We start from the raw sequence: 18277 nt of genomic DNA on the forward strand, positions 1-18277 counted from the left end.
CAGATGACATCAACATTCTTTTCTTTTATTGACAGGACACCTATTTGGCGTGTGAAAAGACTCTTAGGCTATTGCGCTTCACTTTTTTTCTGAGGTTGTAAAGTGAGTGAAATGGATATAGAGCCCATGTGTGTAAGAGTCAAGGGCTTACGGCCATACCACTCTGAACACGCATGCGCCAATCAGACGGTACGCTGACAGCACGACACACGGAGGTCGCGGACTCCGCTTTTCCCATTTCTTTCGTTTTTTTCAGCCTTTTTCATTGTTCTTCCTTATTTTCCGTGCATTTTTGGTTCGTTTTTAGAGTGAACATTTTTTCCCCCCGACAGTTTTTATACTAATCGGGGGAGGTCAATTTGATTTTTTTTTTTCCTAATGAAAAACTTTCGGACGGACCAAATGGATTTGAACTCTGCAAACGGATTTCAGATTACGAGCATGGAAAACGGACTTGACATAAACGCACAAACTGGTGAAGAAAATGAAAAATGGTTGCTTGTTAAAAGAAACAATCAGAAACGAAACATGAAGAAGTCGGAAGGAAAACTGCCGGAGGGAAATGCGAGAGCGGCTTCCGCAGCGACAGCGGGGGAAAGACGGCGAGCTGCGGCTGATTCAGAGGAGATGTGTGGAAGGAGCGCTGGAGCCGGTCCACAGGCAACGAGAGCTGGTGGCCTGAAGAACAGAGCTGAAGACGTGGTTCCGAGAAGACCTGGGCAGCGAGGAGCTACTGGAGAGGCGACAGAGAGTGAGAGAGAATTGGCGGCGGAAAGAGATGCGGCGTCTGGTGGGGAAAGGCAGCAGCAGCAGCGACATGGAGCGGCGAAATCTGCGGGTGGCGACCACAAGTATGACAGAGAACTGACGGTCAGTGTCGAGGTAACTGGGCAGGATGAAGTCCCAGTTCTCGAATTAATGAGATGCATAAGAGCACTGTGTGGAGGTTTAATAGCCTGTAGGGCGACAGGGCCGCAGAAATATGAAATTACCATGTCACACATCAAAGGGAAAGAGACAATCCTAGATGGTTTCAAAATTGGGGACAACACAGTGCATGTCAAAGATCTGTGTAATGATGAACTCATGGTTTCTTTTTTAAGCTTACCAGCTTACATCAGAGATGAGGAAATTTTACAAAAGCTAGAAGGGTGGGGAGTCTCAGCTGCATCAACTATAAGGAGGAGGATGTGGCCGGGTACGCAAATTGCTGATGGGACGCGGTTTCTCAAAGTAAAATTTACAGATAAAGTCCAATCTCTGCCTTATTCAGCACGGTTTGACACAGCAATAGGACCGGAATATTTCAGGGTCATACATGATAGGCAGGCTAGGGTGTGTAGGATGTGCCTCCAGCCGGGGCACATCCTAAGGGACTGTCCTGAGTTCTCCTGCCATAAGTGTGGTGTCCAGGGGCATTATGCAAGGGAGTGCAACAGGAAACCTAATAAGATACAGAAATGTGAGGTGTGTTGGAACAAAATTGATGAATGTAATTGTAATTATAGTGATGAGGATATTGTGGTGGAATCTGGATCTGAGGAGCTGTACAGTGAGATGGAAGGTTTAAGTGAGGGAGGAACGGAGGATGAGGAGGAAGATGACGAGGTGGGTAGTGGCGCCGCCAAGCAGGCTGCCGGTGAGGGTTACGCCCCTCAGAGAACCCAGAGCCCTCCTACAGTGGTGCAGAGCCCAGGCACAAGGCTTGGTTCAAGTCTGAATGTTATGAGCACTGACTCAGGCCCACAGCAGAGAGGAAAGGATGGAGGAGGAAACGGGTCCGAAAAGGAGCCGGAGCCTTCTCAACTCCTGGAATCAATGGAGGTAGGGGACACCCCAGGAGAATTGCAGCCGGCGGCAGCCACATCCACCAGGGTACCTGCCTTAAATGTGCCCTCCACCTTCCCTCCTCAGAGTAGATCAAACAGTGACTCGGAAATGGACTTTGCCACAATCAAAAATATTCGGAAAAAGCACACCTCAATAAAAGATGTTGCGATGAAGAAAAAACAGAAGAAAGAAGGAGGGAGAGGTAAAAAATCTTGAGGGAAAATTGGCTGTTTAAAGGTTTTTTTGGTCTGACCATGTTTCTGCTGCACTCCCTTAATGTCAATGGACTCCGCACTTATGGCAGGATGACCGCCATTTTACTTAAAAGCAAGTGTGACATTCTCTGCTTACAGGAGACAAGGTGGGAAGGGGATAGCGTGGCGGCAGCAAGCAAAATGTGGGAAGGAGATGTCTTTTTTAGCAACGGCACAAGTAAATCTTGTGGCGTAGCTATTTTAGTAAAAAAGACTATAAGTACCAATAGCAAGTTAATATATCATGACAAGAAAGGTAGAATACTTATTATAGATGTTTGCATAAACAATAGAACATACAGAATTGTTAACATATATGCCAGTAACTGTGAAAAGGAAAGGAAAATGTTTCTAAATAGTATAAGCAGATGGATAGATCATAGAACCATAATAATAGGAGATTTCAATATCGCATTAACTAAGGATGATATATCAATTAATAATGTATACAAGAATGACATAAGCAGAACTGAGCTATATAATTTAATGAATATTCACAATTTGACAGATGTATGGAGAATTCACAACCCATTCAAGAAAGAGTACTCCAGAAGACAGGTTGTGCAGGGAAAAATGAAACAAGCCAGAATAGCTTTATGTCTAGCGGCCCCTGAAGCAACAAAACAGATCAATAAAATACAATATAATTATAACGCATGGAGTGATCACGCAACAATTGAGTGTTACTTGGGTGCTGCAGGAGGTTTCAGGGGGGGAGGTACCTGGTGCCTCAACTCCAGCCTCCTGGCAGATTCAACTTACGTTAAAAAAATCACAAAACTGCTTGATTATGCAAAAATAGAAATGAAAATAGAAAATAATTTTATAGAAAAGTGGGAAATTCTAAAGCAAAGAATTAAAAGAAGTAGTATAAATTATAGTAAAGAGAAAAAGTGGAGAGAGGAGCTGGAAGAAAATCGACTAAGAAAATTAATCAATCATGAAATAGCATTATTTGATAAAGAACCTAACAGAAACACAGAAAACTATGAATTATATAAAGCAAAACTAGGAAACATAGAAAAAATAAAATGCAGAGGTGCAATGATAAGAAGCAGAGTTAAAAATTTAGTAGAAGGAGAAAAATGCACCGCATATTTTTTGGGGCTCGAAAAGCAAAAACAAAACAAAACTATAATAGAAAAAATCAACGATAAAACTGGAAAAGAATATGACGATCAAGAAAATATACTAAGAGTAACTACAGAGTTTTATAAAGAATTATTTGATAATGGATATAGCAATAGCGAAGAGGTAGACAAGTTGTTATCAACTATCCAAACTAGTATTTCAGTGGAGGATAAGGAATGGTCTGATGCACAAATTACTATTAATGAGATAAAGACGGCAATAGATAGCTTAAATAAAAACAAAAGTCCAGGGGTAGATGGTTTAACAGCAGAATTTTATATTTGTTTCAAAGAGCAGATAGCTCCCCTGTTGCTGTCATTGTACCACTCAATGGAACGGGAACAGAGAACATCCAATACATTCACTGCAGGAATAATTTCACTTATCTACAAAAATAAAGGTTCAAAACAGGATATAACAAACTATAGACCAATAAGTTTACTCAATACAGATTACAAGATACTGACCAAAACACTGGCAAACAGGCTTAAACTTACAATAGGAACCATTATTGGTAATACACAGGCATACGGCATACCAGATAGAGACATCATAGATACGATCCTTACAATAAAGGATACCGTCAGGACAATGGCAGCACAGGGGGGGTATCTGCTCGGAATTGATTTGGAGAAAGCGTTCGACAGAGTAGAACATCTTTTCTTATATAAAACTTTAAAAAGATTTGGATACGGTGAAGGCTTTATTAGATGGATTAAATTATTATACGATAACGCATACAGTCAAATAAAGATAAATGGACAACTAACAGAAAAGATCAAATTAAAAAGATCGGTAAGGCAAGGATGCCCGCTTTCGGCTCTTTTATACAGTATTGTTGCTGAGCCACTAGCTTTAAGTATAATGAATGATAAGAATATTATAGGTATAAAAACATATAGAGACAAAGTCGTTAAAATAGCACAATTTGCGGATGATATCAATATAATGTTTAAAAATGAAGAAAATTTAAATTATATTATAAAACATCTAGAAAGATATGAAAAAGCATCAGGAGATAAGGTTAACAGAAATAAGTCAGAAATGATGGAATTCGGTAAAAATAGTTTAAAAAATAATTGGGGTTTTAGCACTAAAGAATACAGGAAAATACTGGGTGTATACATTGGTAAAAATGAAGGGGAAGCCAGGGACTTAGGGTGGAGAGAACTTGTAAAAAAGGTAGAAAATACACTTAATTTATGGAGAAGTAGGGGTTTAAGCCTGAGAGGAAAGGTAATTGTCATCAATGCCTTAATACTGTCAAAAATTAATCATGTTTTGGGGGCCTGTGAGCTACCGCAGTGGGCACTAAATTCGCTCAATGAAGCGATCTCCTCCTTCCTTTGGAGGGGAAAGGGAAATTCGATCGCTCATCGGGTGATAATTGCTAATAAAAGGGAGGGGGGATTAGGACTAATTGACATCAGTGCAAAAAAAGATGCACTCAGGGCCAAATTAGTTAGAAATTTTCTCGATTCGAACAGGCAGTACCCCTGGGAGGACACAATGGCGGGCTACCTGGCTGAGTACGGGGAGGGGGAGAAACTCCCTCTTTATCACCTCCTTCCTGGGAAAAGCCATGGCTCGCTACCGATGTTCTACCAGGAGGTGCTAGAGGCATGGGGCAAATTCCTGCCCCACCTCAGGCCTAAGTGCAGTCAGAAAAGTCATGTGCTGCAGTTACCTTTTCTCGAAAGCACCTTTTTCACACACAATGGTAGGACACTTAAATGCAGGGCACTTCAGCAACATAATATAACAAGGGTCGGTCAAGTGGTGGGGGAAAGGGGTCTGTTCAGTCTCAGGAAAGTCACAACCCAACTCAAAAAAACAGGGACACCGTGCAGAAAGGATTACCTAAATGGACTAGGTAACAAAATCAACAGAAACATAACCTCACTGTGGAGAAACTTAATCATCACGGACAAATCGAGAGCAGACCCCGAACTCCCACCGCTTGAGCTTGTCACACAGTACACAGGGAAAGAGCTGTCACAGGTGAAAACAAAGGACTGGTACACCATAGGGATTAACTCAATTAAACGCACTCCAAAAGCAGAAAAACACTGGGCACAATTATTCAAGGGAATACCGATAGGAAAAATCTGGCAAAACCTTAACATACCTTACATGGACAGCAATACTTTCAAGCTAGAATTCAATATCAGACACAGGAGAATTTTCACAGGAATCAAATTACACCAGATTAATAAGGAAAACTACAGTAGGACATGCCAAATCTGCAATAAAGAACCGGAAGACCAGGAGCATCTATTCATCAACTGCAAGGAATCGGATAAATTCAGGAATTTCATAAGGATGCTACTGCAAGAGCACTGCAATTTCAGTTTGACAGATGAAACACTATGGACATGGACTCTTCTCTTTGGTACAACACTGAAACAAAAGGATCAGAACAGGACTCTCATAAATACCATACTCATTTTTGCAAAAAAATCAATATGGACAACTAGAAACTACGCTCTCTATGAAAAGAAGAAAATAAACATATTTGGGGTTTTTTACACAACACTCTTGACGCACCTACAAATCTTACATGACACGGACAAGGATATTTTTGAAAACACTTTCTGCAGGAAAAACACATTTTTCAACATAGCAAATGGCAAAATTGAAATAAACAAGATTGACAATGGTATGTTTTCTCTTCAAATTCCCAGCTAAGTAGTCTCTTTTTTTTTATAAAGCAAAGTATTTTTCAAATTTAATAAAGGGGTGAGCAAATTGGGTGGTTTATGTTTTTGGTGTGTTTAACATTTCATTTTGATAAAATTTCATTTAAAAAAAAAAAAAAAAAATTTGTGTGTGTGACACTTCACGACAGGAATTTGTTCTTTTTAGTCCCATGAGTTTTTTTTGTCTCTCTTTAATTTTTATTTATTTATTTTTTTGGAATGACCTGCATTGCTCCAGTGGCTGTAGGCACAAAGTGTTGGTTTATTTGTCTAAATTTAACTTAATTAAAAAAAAAAAAAAAAAAAAAAAAAAACTCTGATGGTGTTTTCATCAAGTTCGAGGTGTATCAAGGGTGGGGGTTTTTTTTTGGTAAGATTTCTTTCCTGAAGGAATTTATTTTTTATATAATTGTTAAATTTTGTCATGTAAATAAGAATGTACAGTTGGTAAAAATGTATGATGTATTTTTGATAATAAAAGACAAAAAAAAACAAAAAACACGCCCGATCTCGTCTGATCTCGGAAGCTAAGCAGGGTCGGGCCTTGTTAGTACTTGGATGGAAGACCGCCTGGGAATACCAGGTGCTGTAAGCTTTTTTCTTTCTTTGTGAGAAAACGGCAGCTTTGAGTCTTTGGGGACCAGCATGAGCGAGCTTCCCTCACACACCTTTTCTTGAAGCGCCTTTCTGCAGCTTTGAAATTGAATGTCATGCAGCGTGTAATTTGAAGTAGACAGATGGCAGATGCAGTACTTTTTTCTAGATGACATCAACATTCTTTTCTTTGTATTGACAGGACACCTATTTGGCGTTTGAAAAGACCGTGAGGCTTTTGCACGTCACTTTTTTTCTGAGGTTGTAAAGTGAGTGATATGGATATAGAGCCCATGTGTGTGAGAGTCAAGGGCTTACAGCCATACCACTCTGAACACGCCCGATCTCGTCTGATCTCGGAAGCTTAGCAAGGTCGGGCCTGGTTAGTACTTGGATGAGAGACCGCCTGGGAATACCAGGTGCTGTAAACTTTTTTTTTCATTGTGAGGAAAGGGCTGTTTCAATCTTTGGGGACCAGCATGAGCGAGCTTCCCTCACACACCTTTTCTTGAAGCGCCCTCCACAGCTTTCGAATGGAATGTCATGCAGTGTGTAATTTGAAGTAGACACATGGCAGATGCAGTACTTTTCTCTAGATGACATCAACATTCTTTTCTTTGTATTGACAGGACAACTATTTGGTGTGTAAAAATACCGTGAGGCTGTTGCACATCACATTTTTTTGAGGTTGTAAAGTGAGTGAAATGGATATAGAGCCCATGTGTGTGAGAGTCAAGGGCTTACGGCCATACCACTTTGAACACGCCCGATCTCGTCTGATCTCGGAAGCTTAGCAGGGTCGGGCCTGGTTAGTGCTTGGATGGAAGACCGCCTCGGAATACCAGGTGCTGTAAGCTTTTTTGTTTCTTTGTGAGGAAAGGGCAGCTTTTAGTCTTTGGGGACCAGCATGAGCGAGCTTCCCTCACACACCTTTTCTTGAAGCGCCTTTCTGCAGCTTTGAAATGGAATCTCATGCAGCATGTAATTTGAAGTAGACAGATGGAGGATGCAGTACTTTTCTCTCGATGACATCAACATTCTTTTCTTTGTATTGACAGGACACCTATTTGACGTGTGAAAAGACCCTGAGGCTGTTGCGCATCACTTTTTTTCTGAGGTTGTAAAGTGAGTGAAATGGATATAGAGCCCATGTGTGTCAGAGTCAGGGACTTACGGCCATACCATTCTGAACTCGTCTGATCACGGAAGCTAAGCAGGGTCGGGCCTGGTTAGTACTTGGATGGAAGACCGCCTGGGAATACCAGGTGCTGTAAGCTTTTTTGTTTCATTTTGAGGAAAGGGCAGCTTTGAGTGTTTGGGGACCAGCATGAGCGAGCTTCCCTCACACACCTTTTCTTGAAGCGCCTTTCTGCAGCTTTGAAATGGAATCTCATGCAGCGTGTAATTTGAAGTAGACATATGGAGGATGCAGTACTTTTCTCTCGATGACATCAACATTCTTTTCTTTGTATTGACAGGACACCTATTTGACGTGTGAAAAGACCCTGAGGCTGTTGCTCATCACTTTTTTTCTGAGGTTGTAAAGTGAGTGAAATGGATATAGAGCCCATGTGTGTCAGAGTCAGGGGCTTACGGCCATACCATTCTGAACTCGTCTGATCGCGGAAGCGAAGCAGGGTCGGGCCTGGTTAGTGCTTGGATGGAAGACCGCCTGGGAATACCAGGTGCAGTAAGCTTTTTTGTTTCTTTGTGAGGAAAGGGCAGCTTTTAGTCTTTGGGGACCAGCATGAGCGAGCTTCCCTCACACACCTTTTCTTTAAGCGCCTTTCTGCAGCTTTGAAATGGAATCTCATGCAGCATGTAATTTGAAGTAGACAGATGGAGGATGCAGTACTTTTCTCTCGATGACATCAACATTCTTTTCTTTGTATTGACAGGACACCTATTTGACGTGTGAAAAGACCCTGAGGCTGTTGCGCATCACTTTTTTTCTGAGGTTGTAAAGTGAGTGAAATGGATATAGAGCCCATGTGTGTCAGAGTCAGGGACTTACGGCCATACCATTCTGAACTCGTCTGATCACGGAAGCTAAGCAGGGTCGGGCCTGGTTAGTACTTGGATGGGAGACCGCCTGGCAATACCAGGTGCTGTAAGCTTTTTTGTTTCATTTTGAGGAAAGGGCAGCTTTGAGTGTTTGGGGACCAGCATGAGCGAGCTTCCCTCACACACCTTTTCTTGAAGCGCCCTCCGCAGCTTTGGAATGGAATGTCATGCAGTGGTTAATTTGAAGTAGACAGATGGCAGATGCCGTACTTTTCTCTCGATGACATCAACATTCTTTTCTTTTATTGACAGGACACGTATTTGGCATGTGAAAAGACCCTGAGGCTGTTGCGCATCACTTTTTTTTTGAGGTTGTAAAGTGTGTGAAATGGATATAGAGCCCATGTGTGTCAGAGTCAAGGGCTTACGGCCATACCACTCTGAACACGCCCGATCTCGTCTGATCTCGGAAGCTAAGCAGGGTCGGGCCTGGTTAGTACTTGAATGGAAGACCGCCTGGGAATACCAGGTGCTGCAAGCTTTTTTGTTTCATTGTGAGGAAAGGGCAGCTTTGAGTCTTTGGGGACCAGCATGAGCGAGCTTCCCTCACACACCTTTTCTTGAAGCGCCCTCCACAGCTTTCGAATGGAATGTCATGCAGTGTGTAATTTGAAGTAGACAGATTGCAGATGCAGTACTTTTCTCTAGATGACATCAACATTCTTTTCTTTGTATTGACAGGACAACTATTTGGTGTGTAAAAAGACCGTGAGGCTGTTGCACATCACATTTTTTAGAGGTTGTAAAGTGAGTGAAATGGATATAGAGCCCATGTGTATGAGAGTCAAGGGCTTACGGCCATACCACTCTGAACACGCCCGATCTCGTCTCATCTTGGAAGCTAAGCAGGGTCGGGCCTGGTTAGTACTTGGATGGGAGACCGCCTGGGAATACCAGGTGCTGTAAGCTTTTTTTTTTCTTTGTGAGGAAAGGGCAGCTTTGAGTCTTTGGGGACCAGCATGAGCGAGCTTCCCTCACACACCTTTTCTTGAAGCGCCCTCCGCAGCTTTGAAATTGAATGTCATGCAGCGTGTAGTTTGAAGTAGACAGATGGCAGATGCAGTGTACTGGGCTTCTCTCTACTCCTCTCTCTCCTCCTATATGTGTCATACATTAATTATACTCATAAGTATTACTAACTTGTCTCCTTTTCTGGAGCCTTTTTGGCTCCTCTCATTCCAGATCTGGGTGCTGCTGGAGGAGGCTGCAGAGCTGAAGAGGCTCAAGCTGCCACCCGTAGCTCCACCTACTCACGTCACCGTCTTTCCATCAGTCTCTCTCTCTCTTTATCTCTGTCCCTCTCTTTCCTTCTACATATCCGTCTTCCTCCATTATCTGTTTTGTTCCTGTTCTCTTTCCCCCCAATCGGTCAAAGCAGAAGGCCGTCCCCATTGAGCCTGGATCTGCTCGATGTTCCTGCCTGTTAAAAGGAAGGTTTTTGTCGCCGCTTTTGCAGGATGTGCTTGCTGATGGAGAATTGTTGGGTGTAGATTCATTGAAGCAGTTTGGTACTGGACCTGCTCTACCTGTAAAGTGTCATGAGATAAGTTTTGTTGTGATTTGGTGCAATATAAATAAAATTAACTTGACCAGTGTCATTTGTGGTCTTTCGTTAATTGCATGCCACATGAAATTATTATTAGTCACTTTTATCTCACATTTGACCTGCAGCTACAGTCTCACAGTGGCAAGACAAGAACACTTCTACTTCTGATGATAACAGTTTGTTCAACAATGAACTTCATCCAGTACCATGTTGTTAAACTCTGGAACACCAGCATAGCACCTGAACAGGGACTTGAACCCTGGAGCCTCAGATTAAAAGTCTGATGCTCTACCGTCTGAGCTACTCAGGCTCTTCCTTCAGCATTTAGACAGGAAAAGAAACACCTGTGAAGGTCAAACTGCTGCTTTCTTGACTTGTTCAATCCTCCATGTTCAAGTCCACCATGCTTTTGATTGGCTCTGATTCTCTGTGGCAAAATCCAACAAGAGGCTCCAAAAATGTCTTGAATGTCATAAGAATGCACAGGACAAGATGTTAGTTTCCTTCATGTCTGCAGTTCCTCCACTGGAAAGTAAAGTCAATGCTGTTCCTCTGCTGAAACCTGGGATCGGACCAGGGACCTTTCGATCTTCAGTCTAACGCTCTCCCAACTGAGCTATTTCAGCTCTGAGGGAGGGCCCTGCTTCTCTCATTTTATAATCTCTTCCACTCTCACTAGAACTTAGAGAGGATTTGAGCTTCTGAAGTCATGACACATTGAACAGTTCGACAGGACCATTTTTGATGAATGTCTGAATCAAACAAGCCTCTTTTGTTTGTCTTCTTCCCAGTTGCCTCAACATTGTGTGAGCCAATAATTCCACATCTGTACCAGACACACCTCTGGTTGGTGGGTTTTCTGGATCTTTCTGTTCTAACAGTGTCTTTTATCTTAAATATGCCACTTTCACATGAAAACATCAATAACAGGACAATATCAATACTATTATTGCTGCTGTTGCTGTTGTTGGTTGTGTGTCTGTCTTCCATCCCCCTGTCCCCCTGTCTTTCTCTCTGCTTGTCTTTCACCCTCATCTTGTTCCCATCTTTTTGTCATTCTCTCCCTCATTTCTCTCTGTCTTTTGTCTTTTCTTCTCTATATTTGTCTTCTGCTGCTCCAGGATCAGCTCCTATCACACAGTGGTCCAGAACCATTATGAAGCCTGATCATGAATGTGAGCAAAGCTCTTAGAACAGGCCTGCTGCCACCACAACTAAGATCCGGCAGGTCACTAGAAACTCCAGTGTCCAGCTGACAAGTGGACTTTCCTCTGATCTGTGGTGGTGCTGAGTTTAGCAAACATCTCCAACAAGAAGATGAAGGAGGCCATCAACTCCTCCAAGCTCAACATCTATACTGGCTTTACTGGGAGATCAGGAGGTCAAAGCAGATCTTCACCCTCCACCTCAGATGGTTTCTACTCACAGAGATGAGGGACCAGTTCAAACCAGCTACCTGGAGCTCCCTTAAGCCATTGTCCCCATCAGCTAACATCTGGATCTGGACCTGCACCGGTGCTGATTTGTGTCTTGAGTCCCCAGAGTTTGTTGAACCAGAGAAGCTTCAACTGGTGACGGTCGTACAACCAAGTGTGAAGGTGAGCCTGCATTGTCTGATCTGGAGCTAACAGGGGAATTAGCAAGTGCTCTGACTGTTCTAGAGTTGCTGCTTAGTTGAATTTGAATTTATTTGTTGAAATGTTCCAGTTTCTATGAGGTCAGGGAAGATTGGTGTGGATCTAAAGGTCCCTGGTTGGATCCCAGGACATTGTTTTGGCTCATTTGAACATTTTCAAACCCTCGTTGCTCAGATTTTACATGAATTTGATCATGACTTTTGGACAAATGTCTTGTTTATTAATTAAATAATCACTTCAGTTATGAATTTAGTGAGTCACCCAGACTTGGTCAATAACAAAAATTAGTCTGGTTATTATTCAGTTTCCAGTCAGTAGGGACACACGCACACACACACACACACACACACACACACACACACACACACACACACACACAGCCTGACTTTGGTATAAAATGGTCTGTCACGTTCACGTTGGAAGATTTCTCTGACTCAATTGTGAATAAAGAGATTCTTCATCTGACACCTGAGTCTTGATCCACTGATTCCTCTGATCCACCTCTTTCTGCTCCAACAAGGCTGACATGGATCAGGTGGGTCCATGTCATCCAATCAGTAGGTTTCTCTTCTCAATTAATTTTCTTCATCCCAGTTTAGATTGATTCTTCTCAGCCTCATGAAGGAGCATCTGATCAGGTGTTTGACTGCTTGTTGGTTGTAATTCCATAGATTTTAATCTCAGATGTTATAGAATTAATAAGAACATCTTAAAGACCTTTGTCCAACACTTGAAACTCACCTGTCTGTCGAGGCCCAACTGGCCTTTGGTAGTGAGGTGGTGGATGCATGTGAATGAAATGAGGCTCGTGTTGCTGTGAGGAGCCACTAGAGGGAGACACCTGTCGTTCCTCCCAGCTGACAATGAGGCTTCACAGCTGCATTTGAAGCTGTCCTTTACGAGTCACAACTGTCTTGAGCTCAGGAGCCAAACTCACCGAAAAAAATGCAAGTGGCTTTGGACAAAAGCGTCTGCTCAATGAAATTGTAGGATTGTAGAATTCTATAAATGTATAATATAATTGTAGAAATGCTCTCTCTCACCACCCCCCAAAGTCTGTGCCAGGGTCTCTGGCCAGTGGTCAATGGCTCATATCACCTGCCCAGGATGGATCCAGCTTGCTTGTCTTTGTAATTCTGCACTTATTAGAGACCTGGAAACAAAGGAATGCGGAAAAAGAGAAAATAGCACCTCACACAAATGGGCTTGTGACACAATTTTAAAGAGTTGTGTCAATGTGAATCTTTTACAAATGTGTGTGTGAATGTGGTTGTTGTGGCCGAGTGGTGAAGGCGATGGACTAGAAATCCATTGGGGTCTCCCTGCTCAGGTTGGAGTCCTGCCAACAACGTTAAAGTGTTGATGTTCTGGAGGAGACAACATCTGATCTTTTTAGATCCACGAGTCAAAGGTTTTCTTTAAAGTGCTGCAGCAGCTGAGGATGAGGGAGAGACAGAATTTCAAACCATCTTCGTGAGGACATTTTGAAAAATGATGATATTTGCCACAGTTATTATTGACTTGGAACACTGCAAAAATATCCCCTCTCCAAAAACCCTCCTCTTCAACTTTGTACCCAAGTTGTCTCCTCATCAGGCACCACAGTGTCCAGGATGTTCAGTCAAAAAGTCATTAATGATTTTAAAAATGTCCATCAAACACAAAATAAGGCTTCAAATAGGTAAAATCACCATCTGTAGACTGGACCAATATGCTGATGTGATCCTTTGATTAGTTTAGGATCAGTCAGAGATCAAAGACTGAAGCAGGAGATCAATGCTCAGAACCCAGAGATCAAAGACAGAATTCAGACATCAGAGAAAGAATTCAGACATCAAACACATACCTGATGGAGGCTCCACCCCCCCCCCCCAGACAGTTTCCATGTAAGTCGTAAGTTTTATTTTTAAAGCGCCAAATCACAACAAGTGTTATCTTCTTTTTATTCTTTTTATTAAAGATTGAAGCTCCATACAAGACAGTTTGTAGACAAGAACATCACAGCCTGGGAAGCTTTCACTTCTTTTGATGGACAGCTTTGATTTCAGGTTCTACCTCTGTAAAATTGAAAGTAAAGTAAATGAAGCACCTGTGAAGGTAAAACTGATGATGTCATGACTTGTTCAGTCCTCCAACGTTAAAGTCCAACAAGCTTTTGATTGTCTCTGATTCTCTGTGGCAAAATCCAACAAGAGGAAAAGAAAATCTTGAGGTTGTCTCACTTTTTTTTTTTAAAGAAACTCTGCATAGGACAGTGATAGGATGCTTGTTTCCTTGGATGAAAAAGTCTGGTACTCTCATCTTCTTAAACATTTACTTGTTCAATCAGGACAAGAGAATCTGAGCTTGGATGTCATTTTGTAGTAAAAGGTGAATTAAACTTGTAAACATCAGCTGGTGTTCACTCTGATGATGGATCGATGGTCTGTATTCTGCCCTCTGTAGCACGATGCTGCTGGGAAGAAGCCTGATTATGTCAGAGTTGTGTTCAGTGGCTCCTGCTGGGTCCATTTCTGAAAAATAGGCTCCAAAGAGTTCAGGTGTTTAAAAGCTCAGGGTTGCTGTCAGCAGACGAGGTGGCCGAGTGGTTAAGGCGATGGACTGCTAATCCATTGTGCTCTGCACGCATGGGTTCGAATCCCATCCTCGTCGTGAGCGACTCTGGTTTCTACTCCTAGATTATGGAATTACTGTGAGGCTTTTAACTGACACAGATACCAGTTGAGTCAACTTCCCTTTCACATCCTGACCAAAACAACTCTGACACCCAGAGCTCACATGTGTCAATCACCTCTGTAGAAGATCCCGCCCCCACAGAGTGAAAATCAGCGAAGAATACTGCAGACGCCTCTTGGATGAGAGCTGAAACGTCTTCAAGAAACCTGAAACAGTTCACTTGGTACGTTTAAATAATTCTACAATTTCTTTAAGCTTTTGTCCAAAGCCAAGTGCATGTATCACATGTATATAATATATATGTGATACTCTTTCATCTACTCATGAACCAAAAATGCAGTCTAATACCAGTAAATTTGTGCAGAAAAAAAGTCATTTGTGCTCCTTCTTTTATTTATTTGTTTATTTAGTATTTTTTAATGTATTTTCTTTCAATTCACATTTTGTCCATTAACTTCATAATCACTCTTCATAGTCGCCATCTCATCACATGACTAATGTTTGGGTTCTGTATTGGTGGTAAAATATCCTTCCATGCCCCTCACTAGTTTGCACACAGAAAAGCATATTTTACTGGTTTCAAATCTCTTAGTGTGTTCTCTCTCTTAAACCAGCTGTGGCAGCTTTCATTGTGTGATTGATTTTAAAATATAAAGATGGAACAGAACCATTGTAATAAGATGTCAGGACATTTGAAGGAATGTAAATCTCCTGTCGAAATGTTGCAGTGTGCAGCTGAGGCTCTCTGGCAGTGGCACAAGGAGCCACAATGGCAGAACCTGGACCCTCCTGGAGGAGAACCACAGGTGAGGGCCTTCTTGGCTCCAGATTGATGGAAATCAAGTGTCTGAGGCTGTTAGCAGCCATTAAGTTGATCTGGTTGGGCACTGGTATTTTTTCTTGCTGCAGCTCAGGAGTGATTCAGGAGAAGAGTTTCAGAACAGCCAAGGTTGGGGACTGGAATTTTCAAATTTCCCCTGGAACCAGACAACCTTGGGAGGTAAAACCTCCAATCATAGCCACTCAGATGCAGCAGCAGAAAGAAGCTGTCATCTACCCTGACAGTCAGAGCATCAAGTCAAGAAAACATCAACCATCTTGTAGTTCCAAACCTTCACCTGTCAGATTCAGCTACTTTTTATTGTGGGACTTTAAATTTGAACACAATGGAATTTGGAAAAGCAGTTTTCCTTCCAGTCCAAACATCATCGTCCAGCCTCCAACCAGAGGTCCATCTGTTATCATGGGAGCCACATGTGGAGTCTGGAGTCTTTTCTAGAATGTGACGGCAATGACAGTCCTGCCAAGTGACATCACTGACATGAATGGATGACTTCAGTCACATGACTGAAGTGCTGTGGTTCTTCTGATGAAGGGCGACGTGATGTTTGCTGTCTCAGGCTCCACCAAATGTCCTCTTCAGGACGCCACAATGTGGCCTCTTCAGTGCTCCATCTTCCCTGCATCAGAGACACAAGGGTTTCTCCTGGTGCCGACCCTATCATCCTTCTACCGAATGGTGAGGTGATGGATCCTCAGAGGACGCTTGGATCCTTCTTCTCATCAGTGCCACAGTTTTTCATGGAGGGAACAGCAGGAGCTTTTTAGTCATGTTTTGCTTGGTGTTTCCTGCTCAGAGCATCAGGATCTGTGACGCCATCTTGTGATAGTGGGTCATCATCTTGTTGTGTGATAGTGGATTCATTCATCTGCTTTTTCAACACATTCAAGTTCATTATCCCTACATGTCAAAATACATTTGGTGTGGAGTTTTACTTTCTGGCCTCAATCATAATGTGTGCATTTATTCTTCATGAACATTTCTCAGCTTTGTAAGTTTATGATATTTTGTCTTCCTCTGTTTTCTATTCCATTGTTGTTGATGATTCTATTGCAGGTTTGAGTTCCCTGTTGACTGAAGCAGAAACAGGAACAAAAAGCTGGAGGTGGTCAGAGCTCCAAGTTGGGACGCTGATATTAAAGTAGGAGATGAACACATCCAGGTTAGCCATCACTCTCAGAACCTGCTACTTTACCTCTTCAGAATGTAGCAGCATAGCATAGCTTCATCTCACCAGTTAGTGGCCCACTTTGATGTCTGGGATATGAGGTTAAAGGTTCTTTACAGCTCTGAATGAAGGGTTTATAAAGTGTTAACAATGCCATGAATAACACAAGCATTCAGTAATCCTTGATAAAAGGAGACTCACCATCAAGTTGGACAAGTTGAAGAACAAAAGGACTTCTACACTATCACATTTATCCTCACTGGTCCATACTTGGGGACCTCTGTACTAAATGGAGAGTTGAGGAAATGGGCTTGTTGTGGCCCTGCGGTCCACAGACCTCCTGTACAGTCACCAAGCGCTGGCAGACACAATCGTAATGGAACCAATTATTTTACAATGACAGTAACAAGTAAGAAATAAGGCATTACAGCTTTGAAGGAACTTGTCCAGCACTGGTTTGTGAGTGGGTGTTGTCCTGTATTGGCAGGAAAAATTCCTTGAAATGTCATGCAAGTTTTTTCTTCAAAAGAAATGTGTAAAACATTCATTAACATCCAGGCCCAAAGACAAGAGAGGGCAACGCTCCAGGAGTCTTTGATCTCTGAATTCTGAGCATTGATCTCCTGCTTCAGTCTTTGATCTCTGACTGATCCGCCGAAACTAATCAAAGGATCACATCAGCATATTGGTCCAGTCTACAGATGGTGATTTTACCAAGTGCACTACAGCAGTCCTTGTTGCTGTCTGCTGTTGTGTCACAGCAAAGTAAGGAAACAGCCTGACGGTCCTCAGGAGGAAATTCAACAACCTCCAAAGATGGAGGTGAATCTAGACCTTCTCATGTTTACTTTCCTTGATGAACTTGACAAACACACCACATGTCACACACTCTACAGTTTCAATCTGTTGAGAACATGTAACGTGTGGCCCCAGTGACCCTGCATGAAATTTTTGTCCAATTCAAATTTTGATTCATGACCCAGAACCACTCAAAACCCCAGAAAAATAAAGGTTTGGGTGCATTAAAGACATAAATAATAACATCATCATGTTTCAAGGGGGCTGCAGGGTGGTGCAGTGGTTAGCACTGTGGCCTCACAGCAAGAAAGTTCTGGGTTTGAGTACCGGCTCGGGCGCAGTATCTTCTTGTGTAGTGTCTGCAAGTTCTCCCTGTGCCTGCGTGGGATCTCTCTGGTACTCTGGCTTCCTCCCACAGTCTAAAGACATTCAATTTGGGGACAAGGCTGATTGGATTCTCTAAATTGACTGTAGGTATGAATGTGAGTGTGAATGGTTGTTTGTCCCTGTATGTTGTCCCTGTGATGGACTGGTGACTGGTACAGGGTGAACGCTGCCTTTTGCCCGTAGACACTGGGATAGGCTCCAGCCCCCCGAGACTCTGAACAGGAATAAGTGGAAGAAGATGAATGAATGTTTCAAGGTTTTCTTCCCTCAAATCTGAAGGTCAAGCTGCATTATTTGCAGTGCTCATTAGCAGGGGAATTAGCTCCAATGGTAGAGTGCTAGCTTAGCATGTGAGAGGTAGAGGGAACCATGGCCTCATTCTCCAGAATACTTCAGCTTGTTCTGTTGATCAGAGGAGCTGCTGTGTGATGAATGCTGATGTTTGTCCACTGCTGTGATAAAGTGTCACCCTGTTACTGATACTGACCATTTCAGCTAATTCCCCTGCTAATGAGCACAGCAGATAATGCAGCTTGACCTTCATGCATGGTTGAATGAGCGTCACCAGGTGAAGCTTCTCTGGTTGACCAACATGTGGAATCTCTTTCAATACTCCAGTGGTGGTTTAAGTGATGAAAATATGGATTAGTCA

The 18277-nt window shown here is 42.5% G+C and overlaps 3 non-coding genes and 3 pseudogenes across 3 annotated transcripts; all 6 read left to right on the top strand.

The window, feature by feature from the left end:
- The first annotated feature begins 6820 nt into the window (after positions 1 to 6820).
- LOC147266456 (5S ribosomal RNA) lies at positions 6821 to 6939 on the top strand (annotated as a pseudogene).
- A 307-nt stretch (positions 6940 to 7246) lies between these two features.
- Positions 7247 to 7365, top strand: LOC147266457 (5S ribosomal RNA; annotated as a pseudogene).
- A 311-nt stretch (positions 7366 to 7676) lies between these two features.
- On the top strand, positions 7677 to 7785 carry LOC147266458 (5S ribosomal RNA; annotated as a pseudogene).
- Positions 7786 to 8934: 1149 nt separating this feature from the next.
- On the top strand, positions 8935 to 9053 carry LOC147266459 (5S ribosomal RNA). Its single transcript, XR_015114250.1, has one exon. It is a non-coding gene; the product is annotated as a 5S ribosomal RNA (ribosomal RNA).
- Positions 9054 to 9362: 309 nt separating this feature from the next.
- Positions 9363 to 9481, top strand: LOC147266460 (5S ribosomal RNA). The gene has a single exon (XR_015114927.1). It is a non-coding gene; the product is annotated as a 5S ribosomal RNA (ribosomal RNA).
- A 4844-nt stretch (positions 9482 to 14325) lies between these two features.
- Positions 14326 to 14407, top strand: trnas-gcu (transfer RNA serine (anticodon GCU)). Its single transcript has one exon. It is a non-coding gene; the product is annotated as a tRNA-Ser (tRNA).
- The last annotated feature ends 3870 nt before the right edge of the window (positions 14408 to 18277 follow it).

The sequence above is a fragment of the Aulostomus chinensis genome, chromosome 4 (genome assembly GCF_037954235.1).
Source record: "Aulostomus chinensis isolate RoL2024-O1b breed Wild chromosome 4, RoL_Achi_v1.0, whole genome shotgun sequence".
Taxonomy (NCBI): Eukaryota; Metazoa; Chordata; class Actinopteri; order Syngnathiformes; family Aulostomidae; genus Aulostomus; species Aulostomus chinensis.